Source organism: Canis lupus, chromosome Y (genome assembly GCF_048164855.1).
Source record: "Canis lupus baileyi chromosome Y, mCanLup2.hap1, whole genome shotgun sequence".
In the NCBI taxonomy this organism is placed as follows: domain Eukaryota; kingdom Metazoa; phylum Chordata; class Mammalia; order Carnivora; family Canidae; genus Canis; species Canis lupus.
In genome coordinates, this window is record NC_132877.1 from 5,122,114 (window position 1) to 5,145,655 (window position 23,542).

A 23,542-nucleotide genomic window follows, 5' to 3' on the forward strand; every position below is an offset into this window, starting at 1 on the left:
TACAGTTTGATGATTCAGATCTGAGACACACAACACAATTTGCACAATAAACCCACATTACATTAACTTTTTTTTCTTCTCCCATGAAGTGAAGAGATTGGATAAGCCATCTATAACATTCCTTCCGTACTAATGTTCTTTATCCTGCTACTGTAACATAGTATAAAGAAACATTTAAAACACTAAATGAAATATGCCCTTTTTGAAATTTGTTCACAAACAAAAACCTCCAGTTACTAAAGGTACTCTTTTCCTATGAAATGTTTCCATTTTATGTGACATTTACACTAATCACTTGTAACTTGACCTGATTTTATTAGAAATAAGTTTCATAAATAAAAATCTAGCCTAACTTCTGAAAGCACAGAATATAAAAATACCTTTTGTATAGATTTTAACAAAAATATTTTGATTTTGTAAGTATGAAAGTGTATCTCAAACACCTACTTCTTCAGCAGTTTTATTTTAAATCTCAATTGTTTTGTTTTCACTTTTTTTCTAGAATCATGGACATGGAAGCTGAGAGTCTGCCTAATGAACTTAAGGCTGCAGAATGATGTCTTCTCTCTCTTTGAATAAGAGCAAAGAAAATACCTTCCAAGTAAGGACTCCTAGATTTTGGAGTTTGCATCCATCCTGCATTCATCACATTTATTTTACATCTGACCCCAACTGTTTGCCTAAATTAGATTGAAAATTAAGGAGCAAAGGATGCCCGCAGCAAAGGAATTGCACATTTTTGGAAGTTTGAGCAAAACAGCAGATGAAACATCAGCTGGGCATCGTGAGCTCGGACTCATTAAAGCAGGCTGGGAGTCACTAAGAGAAATAGGCCTAACCTGTGCAACAACAGTGAGGACTTAATTTGTGAGGTAGGTACAACGTAAAAGTAAGGTGTTTTATATTTCATTTCATCTCACTACTACTAGGAATTAGCCACTCAGCGTTTGGTATTTTTATGCCACTTGAGTCTAATCTTCCTGTATTCTTTTCTTTGTTCCCTTCTTTGAAAAGTCAGTGAACAAACAACAACCATGACCACAAAATGTTAGATCATTTGGTGTATGATGTCCTGGGCTCTGGCATTTTTAAAACTTAGATGTGTATTGTATTTTTATTTTAAGGAGACCTGCATATCCTTAGATACTCTTTACTACGTGCCCAGATTCATTGTTTTGGGGAATCTGCACAACCTTAAGCATTGAACCAAGTGCTTGAAGGAATAGAAGGATAAATACAATGTAGATTTTGCATTTTATGAGCTCAGAAGGCTACAAGAGAAGCTGGATGGTGAGGCATAGACTTCCCAGGGCCATATTCTTGTGCCAAGGAAACTAGAAGTGGAAGAGACATTCATACTACACAGGAGGTCTTCATGCAGTAGGTTACATCTGAAGTCAGTGTAAAGAACAGGCAATGTCTTGCTTGGCATGTGTTTCATACTTGTGCAAAGGCAGAACTTAGAACATGCTAGAAGAAGAGCAAATGCATCCATTTCAATGGAGCAAAAGGTGCATGATGTCAAGAGAAGGGAAATAATGCCAGAAAAGTAGACAGCAGACAGGTCTCAAAGAATATGAGTCCCATCAGGAGAGTTTTACAACTAATAAAGCATATAATAATGATTAATGAATAGTTTTTAATTATCAACATAGCATGGTCACAGCTGTGTTTCTGAAAGGTGAGTCTAGTGGTGGAGAATAAGAGGGACCTCAGAGCAGAGACTGTATATGAGGAGTGAGGAGGTTCTCACAGAAGTTTCACCAAAGTCCAGGCTGAAAATCAGAAAGGGATGAGTTTGAGAGCTAGTGTAGATAGTGCAAGCAGTATGACTTTAAGCAAAAAGCTAGAGAATTAATCATGGACACTTGATTTCTAAATCGCGGATCCTTAGTTTGGATAGAAGACATTGCTATAGTTTTCTCTCATGGTGTAACACATTACCACAAATCTGGGGGGCTTCAAACAATACCTATTATTAGCTAATAAACAACTGTTATTAGCTCACAATTCCCCAGGTCAGAAATCTAGCAACATCTTGCTGAATTCTCTGGTGAAGGCCTTAGAAAGCTGAAGTCAAAGGGTAGGCTCTGATCTTTAGGCTCTGGAAGAGACTCAGTCTCCAGGCTCATGCACATGCATGAAGAATCCAGCTTCTTGTAGGACAGAGGTCCTTGCTTTGTGGCTGGATATTTGGCAAGGACCACTCTCACTTGCCTTCAAAGGCACCCAGAAGTCATTGACACCTTCTCATGCTTGGCATATCTGTGACTTCCCCTTCTGGTGACAAACCAGAGAAAATGCCAGCTTATAAAGGACTCCATGTGACAGGATCAGACCCACTAGGATAACCTCCCTTTCCCTTAACTCAAAATGAAACGATCAGTAACTTTATTGACATCTTTCAGAAACCCTTTTGCCCTGCCCAGGATGTGAACTTTTACATCTGAGGTGTGGGGATCCGAGCAGGGACTCTTGCGTCGGGCCATTGTACAACTACAGCATCTCTCAAGGAATGACTCTGCCACAGGAGCAGCACATCTGTGCCTTTTTCTCCTTCACACCAGCTGTGTAATTGGTTGCCTTTTACATTTTAATTCAAGAAATAAAGGCAAAGGAAATGCACAGGTGAGGAGATAAAGAGCTGCAATAAGGCAAAAGTGCTCCTAAAATAGTACTTTCTTTGAAAAGTGTGGGGTAAGCACATATGCTGTGAGTTGGCGCAAAATCGAGCTTGTCAGGAGCTGGGAAGATATTCAGAAATGAAGGAATCTGTCACCACTCAGCTCATGCCAACAAAAACGTCAGACCACATCAGCAAGGAGGATATGAATTGGGTTGCAGTAATGTGATAAAAATAGAGAATTGTAAATGTAGACGATTTCAAAACTGGCCAGATCTACAACCTGAGAATTACAGTGCTTATTTTATGGCCACAGGATGAAAAAAGGCAGTCATTTGAAATTTATAACAGTTGCAAGTGTAGAGTTCTGACTTTTTGTGTGTATGTGGCTATTACAGAGCCTTCTGTCTTCTAGAGATGGATGGAATCCCATAGACTGTTTACCTCCATCTGTCTGTATCTGTGCGGACTCTGCGGCAGAAGCACTGCACTTCACAGAATCTTCATTTTGCCTTTTAATCTCTTGCTGCTCACATTAAGAGAAATTGCTGAAGTGAATTCTATGATGGAGAATCAATTTGGCTCCATATTTAGCAGAGTAAAAGGAGTAGAGTCAGAAATGGAATTGACAGCGAATGGAAATAGATTTTCTAATGGGACTTGTTCTTTCAGATTTTTTTTTGACTTAAATATTATAATACCACATTGCAGTCATGACTTATGATATTGGAGCCAAAGCTGTAAAGACTGTTGTCTGTCAGGACAGTCAATGGGACTCCCCAGTGACATCAAGACAAATTAGGAAGTACATATTCTTTGTTTATAATTTATCTGTATTCTCTCCCTCACCTTTCTCTCTCTTCACATATTTTGCTATCTCTTTTTTAATAACTATCATTTAATTGTTTAGGTTTTCTAGGTGTTTAAAAATGCTCATAGTATCTTACACCTTTGTCCCACATTTAAATGAAATATGTTATAGTTTTTCTTCTGATCAACACGATAATATTTATTTTCAACATATTCCTTCTGAGGCTCAGGTGTTGCATGGCAGGCTATGGCTTTTATGAGAACTGGTTATCGTAATTTCAGACGTACCGCCTCTAATACAACCAGCATGCTTCAAATCAGTGCAGGGTGTTAAAAATTCCAGTTATGATATTAACACTAGACCTGTATGTAACTACAGAACTATAACTTATATTTTTAAACTTAAGTTACTGGAAACTAAGTATGTATAAGGACTGATAGACTAGAAACGTCATGTAAACTTGAAAGAGACTTTTGGGAAGTATGAATTTTTTTACATGGGAGACAAATTTCACAAATAATATACAATGGAGTTAACTCTCTTGTGAAATAACATGTAGTTTCATGGTCTACTCTCTTTAATATGGGAATGTGGTACAATTAAAAGAAATATATCACATTTTAAATTCATTGTATCTGCTGGTCTCAAATATTTTAGGTATTAAATATTTAATTGAGTTAGTGAAGAAACAAAGTATTTAAATATAGATATTTTATCATAATATCTAAGTAACTCAAAGATGATGGCATACCAATGACATTTGTTAGATATTGTAAACATAGCACTATACAACATTTCTTAGTTGTTGTGAGTTTGGATTTGGAACAAGATCACAACGTTAAAGTTGAACTCTTTCCCATTCTGTGTTTCACATTTTGTTCTTGGCCCAAGGGAAAATCACTTTGGAATGCAGTCGGAGTTTTACTTGTGGGAATGGGAAAGATGTGTGTAGGGTTATTGGCCTACATTTTCCCAAAGGAAACTTTAAAACCCTAAATGTAGCCTCCAGCTAATGGTCGTCTTAGTTTTCTAGAACTAAAGCACAGATGAATTGTGAACCCAAGAAGTCTATCTTCATGCCCAGAGAGAAGCTGGCTCAGAGCTTTGGAATGCCCTGGAATCCATGCTTGGATGCCTTTGGTTGGTAGAAAGAACAGAGAAGTGAGACGGAAAGGGGAAATTCTAGCCCCTGTAACAGCCAGTATGAAATGACAAGTCAACGGTTAAATACTGCTTCAGAAAGGATTTTACCCCCAGAGAAAAATTAAATCTCTTCCTTCTCCACATGTCCTAGAAGAGCAAAGTCCCATGCATCATTTCCCAATTCCAGAGTTTCTTTTTTCTTAAAGTGAAGATGAAATGTGTGTTTGTAGAGATGAGGCTTCAATTATGCTTTTACTGTGGCTGAGAGGGACCCATAAATAGTGACCTCAGAGCACAGAGGACAAGTAGTATTTGGACCCCAGAGATATGAGCAGTCTTGGCCATCTTGGTGATGATCAGCACCACAGGAGACTGGACAGAGCCCAGGATTTGTTTCTATCCTGAAAACATGACAGCAGCTGAGACATAAACAGAGAGATTTAGGCATATTCACAGACTTGCAACCAAACAGCTCTACTATGTGTAAATAGGAAAGCAGGACCTTAGAAATTCCTGGGCATGATCACCCTCACACACAAGTCATTATAATGAGTAATACGACATCACATTTGTGATTTGAACATCAGTTTGACTCCAGTGATTGTAGATGACTGACATGTTTGCATTTTGGTCTCTCAGTTTGGTCTTAAAATTTCCAAAGCATCCCACTCAAGAGTGAACTATGGGGTATGATGAATGTCTCATAAAATATGCTTCAAGTCCTTATAATTACTAGCATGCATTGTAAGAGAGAGAACAGTATTTTTAAATAAGAAGTGTTTAAAATACAATCCTTGAAAGATACTTTGTAACCTGAATGTTTGGTAGTATACAGGTTGATTATATAGCATCACTGTTTATGGATTTAAAATGAAGCTGAGAGGGTACCTGAGTGGCTCAGTTGGTCAAGCATCTGACTCTTGATCACAGTTCAGGTCTTGTCTCAGGATTGTAAATAAATCATGGGGTTACAAGGAACATCATAGAGAATATAGTCAATTGTACTGTAATGGTGTGGTTTGGTGATAAATGATAGCTATGCTTGTGGTGAGCATAGCATAATAAAGAGAGTTGTCAGATCACTCTGTTGTACACCTAAAACTAATGTAACATTGTATGTTGTGAAATCTATATCCATTATTAAAAAAAAAAAAAAAAGGACACAATGACAGAGTTGTCATCAAGTGCCCCAAGGGCAGTTGGGCTGCAGTAAGCCACCAGAAGAACTCACTGCCTTTTTTCTGTAATCAGTAAGCAAGTGAGATCTAATGAAATCCCAAGAGAAATTTGAAGCCACCAAAATCTCTTATTTTGAGAGAGAACTCTTTCTTTTTCATAGATTTATGTCAGCTTACAGTATAATATTTATGAATATCAGCCTGATTTTTACTACTGTGACTTTAAAGTTAGTGTGTCCTCTGTTTTGTATTTTTCCACTCCTAAGATGTTCTTTTAATTTTGAAAATAAAACAAATGGTGATATCCAAAAGGGAGCATTTCTCAAGGGTAAGGGTCATCCAGACATCATGTGTTCACATAGAGACTGGAGAACACTGACAACCATTTCCATAGGGAGGTGTTTCTTTGCACAGCATCCTCATCATTTCCATATACCTTGGACCAAGTAATTCAGTTAGAACATCGTAGTCTTACCTGACCCTCTCATAAGTGGTCATTGTAAGTATTTGCACCATATTTATTGCATGAATCCTGGAATGTCCTCATGGAAAGAGGCTGTCTGTTATTTTTTGGTCTTTATGCCAAATTCCTGGGCACACAGCAGCCTCTCTGCAAACACTTGTCAATCAAATTAGGCTTCAACCATGGGAACACAGAAATAAAACTCAGTCCAATTCACTGGAGACTCCTTGGAAACCCGAGAAAGAACACCAAAATCTTAGCACAACGGAAGACTCAAAGAGTGGCCCAGAATGATCCTGCTCCAAATTGTACAGAACTTTAGAGAAGTCTCAGATACACTTTTCATTGACAAACACCCTGGGAAAAATATGTATGCACCTTTTAATATTTAGCTAAAGGAATATTTGTTAATTTATTCTAATCTGATTGCTCAGGTTGATCCAGGATAGCCAAGGAAATGACCAGGAATAAGATTAAACTTGGACTTTTATACTTTTTACATCGAAGAAACAGAATTTATATCAGTATTTTTTATTAAATTAGTCTGTGATTTCCATATGATAAATAGTATTTGAAATTGGAATTATTCATGTCTAAGTATTTATCTTACTATCTTTGTAATAGATTTTTTTCCTTCAAGGCCATGCATGCAAATGTTGTTTTACTAATTAAAAGGAGATGGTCTATCTTTTTAATTCTGTTGAGAAGAGGAAAAAAAAAAAACCCTTAAATTTAGAATCCTTAACAATCTTTTCTTGGTCATAAATTCTGGGATGAATATACAGCTTTTATTTATGAAAAAGAAATAGTCAAGATTATTTGTCTCACATTATCCTTGTGATAATGAAAAATTATCCTGAATTTCATAATCCTGAAAAAAATTATGTATTAGAATATAAAGAGGATAGAGTGTGAATAGAAGGATAGTTTTAAAATTGCATAAGGAAAATGAAAGAGTCAAGAACAGAAACATCAGCCACCCACATTAAAATCCTATAGAAGGCTTTTTGGAAATGCAGATTTCCAGGGCATAACCCTGGATATTGTGATTTAGAGAGACTGAACTAGAGCCTAACAATCTATATTTTTTATTTAAATTCCAGTTAACATAAAATGTTGTATTAGTTTCAGGTGTGCAATATAGTGTGATTCAACCCCTCCATACATTACCTGGTGCTCATTATGGCAAGTGCACATAAAAGCTAAATTGCATTTTATAATGCCCTGATGGCTGAAGAAAGTAGACCTATGGGCCAGATGTAACTCTACCACCAGCAGCACGAGTGCCACTTTCACCTTCTGAAAGCCAAGCTCAGGAGTAGAGCTCATCCCAGGCAGTGTCCACCATGCCCCAGGCTTCAAGCGCTACCTAAATGTGGATGTCCCCCATGTACTTTCTCTGTGTCCCTCACATCTCCTTATGTGTCCCTCACATCTGCACTTGGGTGTCTCAGTGGCACCTGGAATTTGAACATGACTAAATGAACCAGTATTGACCTCAAGGGAGTCCCTGACTGTCGCCCTTCCTACCGTCCACATTGCATCCATCTGCCAATGTTTCCTTTTAAATACCTCTCACACCATGCTATACCATGTCCATGAGTGTATCACAAATTGCTGTCAAGTCTTTCCTGGGAGTAACTTACTGAGGATACCACTGATCAATCCTTTTTCTTTTCTTTTTCTTTTTTAAGATTTTATTTCTTTATTCATGAGAGGCAGAGACACAGGCAGAGGGAGAAGCAGGCTCCATGCAGGGAGCCTGACATGGGACTCAATCCTGGGTCTCCAGGATCACACCCCGGGCTGAAGGCGGCACTAAACCGCTGAACCACTTGGGCTGCCCTCAATCCTTTTTCAATACAGCAGAAACAGTTATCTGTAAAGAGGTGATTAGGCCCCACCTTGATCCCCTGTCACCTGGAGAATTCCTTAATCTTTACCATTGTTCCTACCAGTTCTGGTTCCAAGTTATTGCTCCAGGCTTACTGGTTACTGGTGTTCTGGTCTTTCTTCCTGAACAACAACACAGAGTTTTTTCAGTTTCTTGAGCAGACGCTGCTTCCTCTGGCCAAACCCCTTTGTACATAAACACTGTTCCTTCCCCTGCAATCTTCTTCCTTCTCTCCTCCTCCTTCTCCAAGATTAGTTGTTTATGTACTCATGAGATCTTCATTCTAAGGTCACGTTCCCATAAAGTACTTCCTGAACTCGTAGATTCAGTCATGAGGCTACATGCTTTAGGTCAACACTGCTTAGTTTCCTTTTTTGCTACTTATCACAGTCCATAACTTTTTTTTTTTTGTATATTATTGTTATTTTCCTTAGCATTGGTCCTGATTACTATTAACCTATAGTGCTAGGAATTATTTATAGGGAAAGATATTATATGAAGGCATTAATAAATAGGCAAATTAGTATGTTGGAGGATATTAAATATTAATCTAAAGAGGAGAGTTTTTATTTTATTCTGGAAGTGAAGTTTGCATATGTGTATTTTGTTTTGTTTTATTTTTTAACAAGGTAGATCATGATACGGAGTTAACTCTAGGCAGAGAAGACATTAACTTTTGGTGACAGACCTTTGGAGGACCTAGAGCAGAGGCTGGTGGGTGTTAAGAAAGTATAAACAGAATCTAATGTAAGATAGAACCACAGCAAGGGCTGAGGGGAGGCAAGGGGGCACAGATTTCAGTGAAGTGGTAAGGTTCAATCTCTAGGACTTGATGCATATGTGGATTCATGGGGAGAGGAAAAAGGTGAAATATGAGTCAGAATGGCTTTTCAGAGTCTAGCTGGATATATAGAAAAGCAGATGGCACCATAACTCAAATTAGGAAAGTCTTAAGTAACCCCAAGACTGGTAATTCTAATTTTCTGTCATAATCATAGCTAAAGAGATGGACCCTGCTATACCTCATAAACACCATTAATTGCATCTCATTCAATTAAAAAATACTCCAAAGTGGTCAAAACCAGTATGTCATGAACTGGTAACAAATCGTATTAGTACATTGTCCAAGTGTAAGGGGAGTGGTTTCATGTAAAGCAGACTACATAGAGATTTGTAATATTGGAGTTATTTTTTCCTTACGTTCATTTTTATATTTGTAAAATGATAGTAACAATCTTTAGGCAAAATCTTAAGTCTTACAATGTCTTCAGATATTTTCTGCTTTCAAATTCTCTGTGAATGAACCAGATAAATGTAGTAGAGTTGATCTTAGAACTTAAATTATATCAGTTACTATAAAGGAACTTTACAGTATCCATGCATCATTTTCTTTTTAGGATACCAGGTAAGCTTGACCCATTTTGGTTTTGCAGATGTGATGCTTTTAGGCATTAAGAATCTAGAACAGGATGAGACACCTGGGTGGCTCAGTCAGTTGAGTGTCTGACTCTTGGTTTTGGCTCAGGTCATGATCTTGGAGTTCTGAAATCAAGCCTCCAGTCAGGCTCCGCACTCAGTGGAGAGTCAGCCTGAGAGTCTCCCTGCTCCTTCCACCTCTCTTTCTATAAAAATGAATGTATAAATCTTTTTTAAAAAATACAGAAGTAGAGATTTTATTCAATTAACTACTAAATAACTAGAAAAGATAGCAAGGACAGGCAAACAACATAAACAATGAGATGTCAGAATGGAGTATCAATGTTCGTTTGTCCAAAGTCTACACCTTTTCTATCCAGTTTTGCATTATTCAAGATTAAATAAAATTTAAAAATCAGTTCCTCGGTTGTACTAGCCACCTTTCAAATGTGCTTCCATCTCAGAAAGTGCAATTATAAAATATTTCCATCACTGTAGAAATTCCTGTTGGAAGCCACTGGAAGGGTTCTGCAGTGTCCTACTCCAATAGCCGGCATGTTTGGAACTAATATTATTAGAAGGAGCAATTGATTTCTTCCTGTCAACTTCCTCAACTGAAGAGTTCTTTTAAGGACACTTTGCTTTTTCCTTGATTTAATAATGTGAATTGGACTAAATTGTATTGTAGCTCAAGTGAGTATGCATACCAGCAGAGTAAATGATGTGTTTCCCAGCACCGAGAGTGGTGTTGAGATCCTCTAGGAGACAGGGCAGCTGACAGTGAGAAGGTCAACGTTGCCTGCTGCCTGGGTTTTCCGCTGTCAATGTCAATGCATCTGAAAGGTTCTTGCCAAGATGTATTGTGCTGCGTTTTAAATAACCAATGTTCACGTTTCCCTGTGATTTCAGAGGTTGAGCAGAAGGAGAGGAATGATGGATAAATAAATCTTACTAGCTCCCAAAGGGCAGTGTATGTGCGGTCACTTTTCTTACTGGTTTTAACTCGTTTATTCAATTAGGTTTATTGGGCTTACCTCACCCTCAGACAATTAGTGGTAACTTACAGAAACATTTACAATGGCCTAGGGAAAATAGAGGTAATTAGAATAAAGGAAAGTAAGGTTAGGATAATAAACGCACGCATGAGCTAACTGCTTGCTTGCAGAAGCCATCCTGTTGAATGCTGGTTTTGAAGCAGGAACTAAGGGTGACCCAAGAAGCACAGCTCGCATGTCCTCAAAACACTTCTCCGCGGATATTACAATCCCCCACCTACCTTTCATGATCACTGCACAAATATGATGTCAGCTACTGCTAAGAAAGTGGTTTGCAGCGTTGCAGGTTTATACTGAAAGGCCAGGCCGCGTGACTTCCCGACTGACACACGGGGCCGAGTGCGCACATTCTTCAGAAAACTAATGAGGCCGATTACAGAAACACGATTTTAAATAGACGTCCATCGGCAGCCCGTCAGAGCGCCAACTGAAGAATCATCCTCAAACAGTCTTCGTATGGAAGAAACTGTCCATTGTAATGGAATAACTTTATAACTTATTTCCCAGTTACCTGCGTTTATGTCATACAGTCACTTCTACTTTTCCCCAGTGATATGCATATGCCCAGCTGTGTATAGATAATTATAACTGTTTTCCTATATTTAAGATAAGTGTATTCTGAAACAGCTGGAGTTAAAAGTGCAGCTTGTGGCGAAGGCTCAGAGCACAGCCACCCACTAGGGGATTTAGCCTACCCTTGACCTTGTCAGCGCAGTGTTGCAAGTGACCTAGTCGCCAGCAGCCCACAGGAGATGTAGGGATGCTGTTACTTGATCTCTTCCTATACCTTATCTCTCAATGTCATTTACATACCAGTCTGGGCTCCTCTTTCAAACAAAGCAATCGCTGGGATAATTTGGGTCAAATTTTATTTTTCCCGTTAACTAGGTAATTACCTTCTCTCTGTTATAAGTAGGCAGCCAAGGGTAGACACTCAACTCTAGAACTAATAGGTTGCAGACAACCTACTTGAAGGCCTCCCCTTTCAGTCTAGAGATCATCAGCCTCCAAGTAAGCCAAAGACTGCCTGGAGGTAAATTAAAAACAGGAACTCATTTGCTGTTTTGCAAAATCTAAAGTGACAGTGGGGGGCCCAAGAAGTTACATTTACATTAAAATACGACTTTTTCTTCCTCACAAGATTATTTGTAACTCGCTAGCTTAAGTTATAAAACCACATGATTTAAAACTTCAAGCATATAACTTTCTAAACATGTAAATTAAAACTAGGAATTTCTTCTTAGGAAAGGGGATCACTGCATGTGATATATATATCAGCAAATTGGCTGGTAAATGTAATAAAAAGTCCTACATCATTTTAACATCCAGGAATGCTGCTTTAAAGGGCATCTAAGATAAAATGACTGACTCAGAAAAGAAGTACGCCATATGTTGGAGTTACAGAATGTCATTTCAGGGATCAAGAGTGAGTTTTAAGTAAGTATGATTTTTCCGGCCATAGTGATGTTTTCCGAGGAACGGTGATATTTAAAAATGTAATTGTGGTTTAATCCACCAGCACTATCTTTCTCCCACTTTGTTAGAAGTATCTGTTTCTATTGAAGTCAGATTGTCCAGTTTTGGACTAATTTATTAGCGTTGAGCAGACATGACTGACCTTTGTCACTCATTTGAGAACCTAAAGTCATAATTTAAATATGTTTTTAAGATGCTGGGTGAAACCAGGGACTTTGTAAATGCAATTACAAACCCCTAAAATTAGAAAACAGTTAAAATAGAAACATATTTTTCTAACTTGTAAGCTATAGTTTGCAAGCTAATCATAATAAATTTTATATATGTAAATAACACATTTTATTTTGTAGTGCAAACAACTGCCAGTAAATTCTGGTCAAAAGGATTTCATAAGTATTTTAATTTATGACACTTTATCTGAGATCTTTCAGCATGGATTTCACCAAAATTACATTAATTTTATGAGGTGAAATAATTTTCAATTTCATTTTGTACTATATCAAGAGCTGATGCTTATGTCTGCTCTGGCACTGATTGCTTCATGCCTTTGAGCAAATAACTTTTGGTCTTGGTTTTGTCTGGGAAATGAGCTGCTTGACCTAAAGGATCTCTAAAGTCCTTTGGCTCCTAAAATTTCTGTATTTCTAAATGATAGAATTCAGCCCTTAAGATAATCGCCATTAGGACTTAACAAAATTGACAGTAATTTCTCCATTTATTAAGTGCAAAATACTACACTCAAAACTTTCAGAATTCTAGTGGGGCAGAGAGAAGCACAAACAAATGCATCCAGAGAAAAGTGAATTATAAAACTTATTTCTGTCAGAGTATCCCACAGGCAGTGATGTACAGGCAGAGGAGAGGGAAAGGTGGATTCCTTTTTGGAAGAGGTACAGATTGTTTGGGACTAAGTGTTGAGAGGCCTTGAAGGCTGACTTAAGAGTTGTACTGTCAGCCCATCCCCATGACTTCACAAAAACCATATCATGGTTGTTAGCATGATGGGATAAAATGTAGAGCCCTATGCTTTAGGAAGAGGGTCTCAACAGAATTATTTAGATTGAATTGTGCCTGAGAATGATTGGGATGTTTCTGATGGAGATGTGGAGGCAGAAATTCAGAGCCACAGAAGTCTGCCCAAGCTCCATTTTGTTGACTTCTTTCCAATGACCTACTCATTTTCTGTGATGATTTTTCCCCTATTTCTTTGACTCTTCCATCTCAATTTTCTTTTCAAGATGTACTTCCTTACAAATTCCTATAAATAGTGTTTTCACCAAAATAGTGTTCTCAGCTACATTTGCTGACAAATATTACATATTTTCCTAGTAAGGGAAACTTTCTCCCAAATCCCCACAGTTCCCATGTAGACACCACTGATTGGATAACTCCCAAAGTTCTAGCTCTGTCATGAAACCCTCCAACTTACTCATCCTTATAGCCTAGAAACTGTTAGACTTCTCTGGTTTTACCAAGGGCCCCTTAAAATAAAGATTCTCAAAAACCAGTGTATTGTTTCCTTCAAATCTGTACCTTCCACATCCTCTCCTGGATTAAAAGCACCACCATCTACATAATGGATCATGTCCCAAGCTTGCCTATAGCTTCTGTCTTCCCCCTTATGTTTAATAAATTGATGTTTAATCACATTCTAAGTCCTAAAGATTCAATCTGCTTATTATTTCTGCAAGCCATCTCTGCATTGCACCAGCTGCCACTTTAAAAATTTTAATTATCGGGGATCCCTGGGTGGCGCAGCGGTTTGGCGCCTGCCTTTGGCCCAGGGCGTGATCCTGGAGACCCGGGATCGAATCCCACGTCGGGCTCCCGGTGCATGGAGCCTGCTTCTCCCTCTGCCTATGTCTCTGCCTCTCTTTCTCTCTCTGTGTGACTATCATAAATAAATAAAAAATTTTAAAAAAAATTTTAATTATCGTAACACACTACAAATTATGTCTTACCTGTGTAAGGTAAGACACAGGTATATCTTTAAACTATTCCCACACCAAATCATACTCCAGACTACTATTGGAGTGAGAAGCAAAAAGAAATCTGTTGCATAAATCCCTTTGTTCAGTTCTTTCAGTGGTTCCTTATTAACTTTCAGATAATATCCTACTTCTTTAGCATAATTGGAGGGGAAATTTTATAATCCTGCCCCTGGTAACCTGTAAATTTCCACCTTATCCTACTGTGCCCTCCATGTTTTGGTGTTTTGGTCATTCTTTTTGTTTATTTGTTTGTTTGTTTGTTCTTTAAGATTTATCTATTCATTTTAAAGCAAGAAAGAGAAAGAGAGAGCAAGCATGCACAGGGAGGGGCAAGGGAGAGCAAAAGAGAAACCTTAGCAGACTCCATGCTGAGCCCATAGCCAATGTGTGGCTCAGTCTCATGACCCTGAGATCATGATCTGAACCAAAACCAAGAGTCAGGCACCTAACTGACTATGCCACCGAGGGGCACCTCTGGTCATTCTTAATGACCTGCAGTTTCCCTCTCTACCTGTCTATGCTAATTCTCAAATCTGTTCTTAAATCTTACTTCTCTGGATAGCTTTCTTAGGTATACAAACATCTATTCTTACACTACTGTTCCATACGCATGTCTCTTTCAAGCATTTACACTGGTGTTTATCATTGTGTATTTATTTGCATTTACCTCTTCTTTTCTCTTACACCCTGAAATTCTTCTCTACCTAGAATGTACACTAATATGGAGCACCTTCTTGATTCTCAGTTAATAGTTATGGATGGATAAACACAGAAATAAGGAATAATCCAGAGAGTAATAGTAAATCCTAGACAAGTGCTGTTAGAAAGTATATGGAGCAAGATGGGAACATTGAGGCAGAGTCACAGCTGGCTCCTCATACCTTGAAAGAGAGCATCACAAGACTGGAAGCTTGCATCTCTTTGGGGCTAGAGGGTGTTTAGTGGTGCTAAACATGCTCCAGGAAGAGTACTATGTTTGAACAGATGAATATGAATTCTTGCCTCAGTAGAATGCATTGTAGTCATTTGAGTCACAGCCCCATGAGGATGTCCAGGAGGCAGTCTGGAAGAAAAGTCTGAGACTGAGACAGGAGGGCAAGTCCCTGCCCTGGAGATGTAGTTGTAGCCTGGAGGTGGGTGATACTGCCAAGAGTTTAGAGAGAAAGATGATGACCGATTATAAATCCTGAATCAACATCAACATTAAGGGGCAGAAGGGGATGGAAGAGGAAGTGCAATCAAAGAGAAAGACAGAAGGCAGGGAAATTGGAGAAAAACAGAAATCAAGTAGAAATATATTCTGTGGTTTCAAATGCTGCAAAATTGACCATTTTTAGGTTAAAAAAAATCGTCTTGTGAAGCAAACTCCAAAAACAGTTTCAGCTTCATAGTAGAGGTGGAGTCTGTTTTGCAGAAAGCTAAAAGTATTAGAAAGGGTAAAGGGGAAGCATTATTGATCTTAGAATGTTATTTCAGAATATTATTATTTTCCTGAAAGGGAAGAAGAACAGGTGCAAAAATTTAAGAAAAGGAATTGAAGTGGAGTTCTTTCAAGGCAGGAAAGTTAAGCATATCTTCAGATTTAGATGTTCACAAGGGGGAAGTGGAGACCAAGGATGAAGGAGACAAGTTAGATAGTAAAGGAGCAAAGGTCCAAAGAAGACGGAAGGGCCGTGAGCTAAGGGAAGGAGGGAGATTTGGTGTTGATACGCAGAAAGGTTGTGAATCTAGCTGAGGTAGAAAGAAGCACTGAACCAACAGAGGAAACTTTGCAGGTGCAGAGGGTAAGAGTGAGTGATGTCATAACATGATATTAACACACAAAATTCAAAGTACGAAAAATCCGTCTCTTAAGAGTGAGGGATCTGTGCAAGAAAGAGTGGTCTCAGGCATAATAGAATTAATTTTGTGCAGAAACCTGAACACCAATGAATTAGCACTGCATATTGATTCACTTATTTAGTGATATAAAAATTGTTCATTATTATGCCATGAAATAAGATCTAAAACAACAAATCTAAAACAACTCACCTGAAGCTTTAGTTTGGTAATACAAAAACACGCTGGTAAAAGATTTCTTTTTCTTTCTTTCTTTTTTTTTTGGTAAAAGATTTCTTAAAGCACGTTATTAATTTATTCCACTTGGTAAGGTAGGAGCATTGGCACAATTTCTATAATAAGCTGTTCAAATAGTATTGCATTTTTGGAAAAAGCAGAACTGGATAAAGTGATTTTACTTTGAAGTTAAAAATGTGTCATATTCTTAGGCATTCAGTCAACTGGTGACAACATACTTTGATTCATTATTGCTAATCTGCAGGAATAATCATGAGTTAGGACAGTAATGAGATTCAACCTCTCATTAGGAAGGAAATCAATAATGTCCGACAGCATGTAAATCCAATGTGGACAAGCAATTAATAACAACAGAGCCTCCCACACTGTCAGATAGAAGAGTACTCACTGCACCCGCATTCTGAAGAGGAAAAACAAAAATGCATCCAAGTATGGAGTTTGCCATTTGAAAAATGCAACTTCATGGCCTTGTAACATGCATCAGTGAAATATATTTTTGTAAGAGATCAGAGGACAGTAAATAAGGTACTTACTGATTCTAAGCAGGAAGCTACTGATTTCTGCTTTAAAAAGTGTTTAAAACACATGGAGTAATTGTATTCATATAAAATATTCCTTTATAGTTACTGCATCTATAAAATTATATTTGTGGGTTTATATTATAGATTGAAATGTTAGATGTGTTCATCCTTTCTCTCGTGAACAATGAGATGCACAGTTTACTTTCCCAAATTATCAAATCAGAGAATCCCAAAAATTTAGAAATCCACATTATATTAAAGGCATCATAATTCAGTATTTGCATTTCATAGTTTAAAAAGCTGAGATCAGTTGAAATAAAGGACTAATGTGATAATCCAACAAGCAAGATGAAAATAGACTCCTTTCCATGATCCTGCCTCTAGTTTTGAAGTATAGTAGGTTATTGGTGCTTAAAACACAGTGTATTCATTCATTCTTAAATTCACTGAAACACTGTTGTTATATTTTCTTCTCTGTTCACATTATATCTTGGGTTGGTAGAAATGTGTTTGAATATTGAGTATTTCAAATCAAATGGATAAAATCTCTATACTAAAATATGCCTTATTAAATATAGGGAAGGAACAGTCACTAATCTTTATGAGCACCTACTGTGTGCCTTTTAATCCTATCCTGTAAATTATGCAATTAAATATTATGTCCCTTTATATAGCAGAAGACCAGGTCTTGATAAGTTATTTACCCAAGTTTCTAGTCAAGAAAAGATGAATCTAAGCTTAAAAATCAGGCCTATCTGTGGTCCAGGGTATACAGTTGCTTGAGTGTCTGACTCTTTTTTTTTTAAGACTTTATTTATATATTCATGAGAGACACGGAGAGAGAAGCAGAAACTGTAGGCAGAGGGAGAAGGAGGCTCCATGCAGGGAGCCCGATGTGGGACTCGATACCAGGACCATGGGATCATGCCCTGAATCAAAGGCAGACACTCAACTGCCAAGCCACCCAGGCATCCTGAGTGTCTGACTCTTGATTTCAGCTCAGGTTGTGATGTCAGGGTTACGAGATCAAAACCCACATTGGGGCCTGCACTCAGTGTGAAGTCTGCCTGGGTCTCTTTGTCCCTCTCCCTCTGCCCCTTGCCTTGCATGTGCATGCTCTCTCTCGCGCGCACGCACACTCTCTCTTTCCCGCTCTCTGTCACTCTCTCAAATAAATAACCCTTAAAAAAAAATCAGGACTATCTGATTTCACAGTCCATCTTTCTACTCTACTCTTTCATTTATTAAATTTTAGGTGACTTGAAAGATGCTAAGCATATGATTTTAGAACAGGTCACGTACAATAAAAGTGAAGATAATCTTTAACTCCAGGCTTTATTAAAAGGTAAACTTGCAAGGTAAGTCTCATAAAATAACCAGTAAAAGAATATGAATAAGGGATCCCTGGGTGGTGCAGCGGTTTGGCGCCTGCCTTTGGCCCAGGGCGCGATCCTGGAGACCCGGGATCGAATCCCACATCGGGCTCCCGGTGCATGGAGCCTGCTTCTCCCTCTGCCTGTGTCTCTGCCTCTCTCTCTCTCTGTAACTATCATAAATAAATAAAAATTAAAAAAAAAAGAATATGAATAAAATATAAGGAAATATCAGAAGACAGGAAAAACAGAAGTGGGGAGACAAAGAGAAGTCACAGTATAGTTTTAGGCCCAAGATAGTATGTTTTAGATCAGTTATCAGAGCAGTACATGTATCTACACAAAGGAATGAAACGCACTGGAAATGGTAATTATGCAAGTATAAGTGTGATATTTTTATTATTTAAGTATCTTTATAATATAGTTGACTGTTTTACCCAAATTAATAAAAATATATTAAGAGGTTTTAACCCTTGTAAAAGTAAAACACATGACAATAGCATGAATTCCAGAACAGGAAGTCGTAGTAAATTTTTTAAGGTTTCTATACTAAATGTGAGGAGGCATAGTAATGTTGAAGATAGACTATAATAAGTTAATAATGCAAAAAAATAAGTTAATAATGCAGAGTATGTATGAATCTTGCAGCAACAACTCAGATAAAAAAAAAACTATAGCAAATACCCTAAAAAAGAGGTAAAATAGAATCATAAAAACAAGCCAAAATAAAGATGCTAATGAGGAAAAAGGCATGAAAAATAGGCAAATAGACAGCAAATAGCACGATAATACTTGTCTCAGTATATCCGTTACCACATTAAATATAAATGGTTACTGGATTGAAGGTATTTGTCAAAATTCTCTGAACATTGCACCTGAGATAAGTGACTTTTATTGTTTATAATGCATGATTCAGTTTAAAAAATGGTACCACGAAAATAAAACACGCCACAGCTGAGAAGAAATATTTGCTATACCTATTGCCAACAAAAGAATCTTTCTTCAAAATGGATAAATAATGTCTACACATCAATAAGAAACATTCAAACAAACCAAGGGGAAAATAGGAAAATACATGAGAAAGTATTTCATAGCAGAAGAAACACAAATTGCCAACAAAAATAAGAAAAAAGTTCATTCTTGTTATTAATGAGGGAAATGCAAATTAAAGCTATGCTGAGATACTGACTGGCTAAAATCTAAACGTCTGATAAGTATGAGAGGACATGGAAGGAAGGATGAGGCACCATTGTTGAGGGAAATAAATTAATAAGAGCAATTTGGAAAAAAATGTTGAGTTACCTAGTAAACTAGAACAGCATATAATGTGCAATAGATTTCTTTTTTTCTTTCTTTTTTTTAAGATTTTATTTATTTATTCATGAGAGACACAGAGAGAGAGAGAGAGGCAGAGACACAGGCAGAGGGAGAAGCAGGCTCCATGCCGGAAGCCCAGTTCAGGACTTGATCCCAGGACTCCAGTATCACACCCTGGGCCGAAGGCAGGTGTTAAACCACTGAGCCACCCAGGGATCCCCAATGTGCAGTAGATTTCATTGTACTCCTTAAATAATTACTGTACAAGTGTACTAATTAATTATGTTCTTCAATCACTCTTATCTCAATACATCTTATACAAACATCTTAATCTCTCTGGCTTTGATAATCACTTTCCTACTCAAAAAATCTCATTGCCTATAAAATTAATCCAAATTCCTTAACCATATTCTGGCCCCTCACATGTTTCCATTCTCACATCCCAAGATTGATGTGATGTTCACATACTCTTGTGAGCCGCTCTCTGTGCCTCCTACATACCCCCGGATTCCTTACCGGGGATATTTGGAATGTGTCCCTCCCCCCACATCCCAAAATCATTCTGTTTAAATGCCATCCATCCTTTGAGATTTAAACCAAACACTATTCCATTTTTGTCAGGTGGATGATTTCAATCTTACCTTGGAAATCAGATTTTCTGGCTCCCACAACCAGATGAACTATGTCCTTAAAATCTCTCTCTTTCTCTGTCTCTCCATTTATATATACACACATTTTGTTGATTCTGTATCTCTGGCAGACTGACTGATTTATTATTAGTCAGTCATATTTTTCCTGTGCTTCTCTTGTACCACATAATGTTTTCCAAATCCACTCTTGTTCTTGCCTCTCCTCTGTCCATCATTACCTCTTAGTCTTACACTAAAGATCACATCAATGTCCTTTCTTAGTAGGGATGCTCCTGCGGATCTCTCACCAAGGTGTATCTTTGTGGTACATGTTATCAAAGTACCATGGATCTGCCACTGTAGGAAGTTCATTAGAGTTGTAACTTCATGTTTGTTAGAATGGGTTTATTAATGTCTGTTTCCCCAGTGTATTGCAGACCATGGAGGCATGATCCATATCTGATTTTAGGATAGTACCTGCTATATCATAGGTGCTATTTATCTTTATAAATTGTGTGTATGTATGTGTACATGCTTGCACACATGTGTGTACAGTAATGAACACTTTTTTGTCATATATATTTTATTTTATTTTTTTAAGATTTTATTTATTTATGATAGTCACACAGAGAGAGAGAGAGAGGCAGAGACATAGGCAGAGGGAGAAGCAGGCTCCATGCAGGAGCCCGATGTGGGATTCGATCCCGGGTCTCCAGGATCGCGCCCTGGGCCAAAGGCAGGCGCCAAACCGCTGCGCCACCCAGGGATCCCTGTCATATATATTTTAATTTCTTTATGAGAGTCTTATTGAACTCTTTTGAATTCAATATTCTTATCTGATTCATCTCTCCATCCCCAGTAACAGGTCTTGAAACACAGTGTCTTTAAAGTAGTATTGGTAAAGGGACATAATAATTATAAATAAGCTATTATGTGCTATGTACTGTCCTGAAGGTAGGTTTTCAATGAATGCTTAGATGAAAGCATGGATTAGTTACTCTCTATGGTTTAAAATTAAGTTCTGAGGTCAAGGATAACATCAATTACTCTGTAGAGATGATTGAATAATTCATGAAAGGCAGCTTAGATGGGAACCAAGGACGGTTGGCAGCCTTCAATCAATTCAACAGTTTTGAGAGTTTAAGGATATTTTATACATGCCCACAGCAGACCTTAATGTCCCCAATTAGCCATTGCAACACATGGAAGAAGGATTGCCTTTCAAGAAGGAAATAGCACTCAACAGGGCTGGTTCCTGCTAAAGAAATAGGCCACATGAGAAGAGAAATGTCCATTAGACTTAGTGAAGACAGAGAGACCAATGAACTCAGGAAGACCTGCACTGGCTCAAGGTAGGGCTGGTAGTCAGGCTGCAGTATGCGGTGGGGAGTAGGGTGCATGTCTGAACCGTACTCTTCAGTAACCTGGGGTGACAGACAGGTGTATGCGTTAGTCTGAAGAAAACTTCGTGAGGTTTTGCAGATGGTGTGACTGTGCAACAGTGATATGTGAATATGATAGTGGGGAGACAGGTTCTGGCTGCTGTACCCCCTTGTGTTCCTTGCAATAAGATCAGTTGTCAGAAATGTGTTTGGGGGAAAGATATTGAGATTGAAACTGGAAAATCTATAGTCTCCCATGAAATAATCTTAGGACATTTTCACAAATGTGAAGAAATATTTTGAAAGGCTATGTATAAGTTTTGCTGTTTACTCTTTTGGGTTTTGTTTTGTTGGCTCAGAATAGCCAGCCTGCAAGATAAATCAGCCTTCTTGGTGATTTAGTTAATGTGTATGCTGCTAAAAAGATACCAATAGTAAAAGCACGGCCTCAAAATGTTTGTACAACATGCATAAGCGAATTTATGAGACTGGGACCAAAAGCAGATGCACCTTGGAAATCTTATGAAATCTCTCTATAAATGAAAGAGATGATCTCAGAATACCACTGTCATGAAGAAATTGAGTAGATGAGCAGTTAACCCAGCCAGAAAGAACTTGTCAGCAGAATCTGTATAATAGATTAGACAGCTCATATCACAACCTAAAACTGAATGATGGAACATTTCAGTTTGCCAGTTAAACAACTGCAGATGAAATTTTTAAGGAAACCATAATCATTAAGACAACTATATATTTTTTTGCAATTTTTCACTGTTTTACTTCATGAAAAATTTTGTAGGTCTTATGTTTCCCTATGAACATAGCCGAAATTCAATTCAAATAATTTAAACATTTGTAAAACTGCCCATATCCATTGAATTGTTCTACTCACAGTATATTATCAAAGTACTATTTTCATCAGAAAGCCAGTACTTAAATTTTTTAAAAGGCAGGCATTGTTGTGAAGATAATGAGCATGATCCCAAATAAGAAGAGCTAGATTTGATTTTCTTACACGGTTTTTATAATTTCCACTTTCTAATTTATCCAAAAGTCTTGTTGAATAATAGATTGTATAAACTTATGTTCCCTGGATATTGTACTCTAACCCCTAACATGGATCCAATATTGCTGATAACAAAAATAATCGAGACATTTATGATGATAAAATGAAGGTTTTAAAGATTGTGTACAGGTCATTGCATTATGATATTTGGGGTTATATAATAACGGTGTCAGTTCCATTTTTAGAAGATTAAAACTTTGAAGCATTTAAAAGTGATACCAGGTTCTATTAGTTAAGTGGATGTGACAATGAGCAAAGAACTGTCTTATCTACTTGGATTCTGATCATTACAACTCCTGGCTTAAGTCAGAAAATGTCCTTTATAAATCATTCCAGCTATGTACAGATTCACACCACTCCATAAAGTGCCTAAGGGAAAAGAAAAAAATTTATCTTTCCTTTTAACTTTTACCCCACTGTATAATTTTATTATTCAGTCCCTCCAATCTATCAGTGAAGTTTATCCTAATAGAGTAAGTAAAGGAAAGTTGAGCACTAATACTGTGCTTATAAATATTATAAAATATATATATAATATTATAAATATTATAAAGTATAAACTTTGGAATTAAAAATTCATTATGAGTTAAAACATTTCATTTTAAAACACATTTTTGTGATATTATATAGCATTATGCTTGTTTCTATGAGTTGAAGAAGAAAATCAATTCAGTGATTTATCCTCATAGAAAATATCAAATACCTGAAGAGCAATACAAGACAAGAAAATAAAATGTAAAAAAAAAAAAAGAAAAGAAAAGAAAATGTAAAACGATTCACATTTAACATAGGTGCTATTTAATATGTATAATATGTATCATATGCCATGTAATAGATACAATCTTACATATGATATTATGATGGGATATACATATATAGTATCATGTGCAATGTGATATATACATAATATTACATATGATTATATATATATATTTGTTTTCAGACTGAAAATTGAAAGGTGAAAAAATAATGGGAAAAAATATACCTGGTCTCACAAGTGACAATGGAATTTTGAAAAAGTATATTTCAAATTAGGCTTGCAGAATATCTAATGATTGAGATCAACAGTCAACTCACACTTTGAGGTTATTGGGTACACAGGAAGGAAAGCCACAATGGTGGGAGTTC

The 23,542-nt window shown here is 37.3% G+C and overlaps 1 long non-coding RNA gene across 13 annotated transcripts in view; it reads left to right on the forward strand.

The window, feature by feature from the left end:
• Window positions 1–23,542, forward strand: part of LOC140629081 (uncharacterized) — a 528,858-nt gene that overhangs the window by 228,242 nt on the left and 277,074 nt on the right. For 10 of the 13 annotated variants that reach the window (XR_012026945.1, XR_012026948.1, XR_012026947.1 and 7 more), the window contains one exon: window positions 503–872. This is a non-coding gene — a long non-coding RNA (uncharacterized lncRNA). The remainder of the gene's footprint in view (window positions 1–502; window positions 873–23,542) is intronic. The other 3 variants (XR_012026949.1, XR_012026952.1, XR_012026954.1) reach the window with 2 other exon arrangements.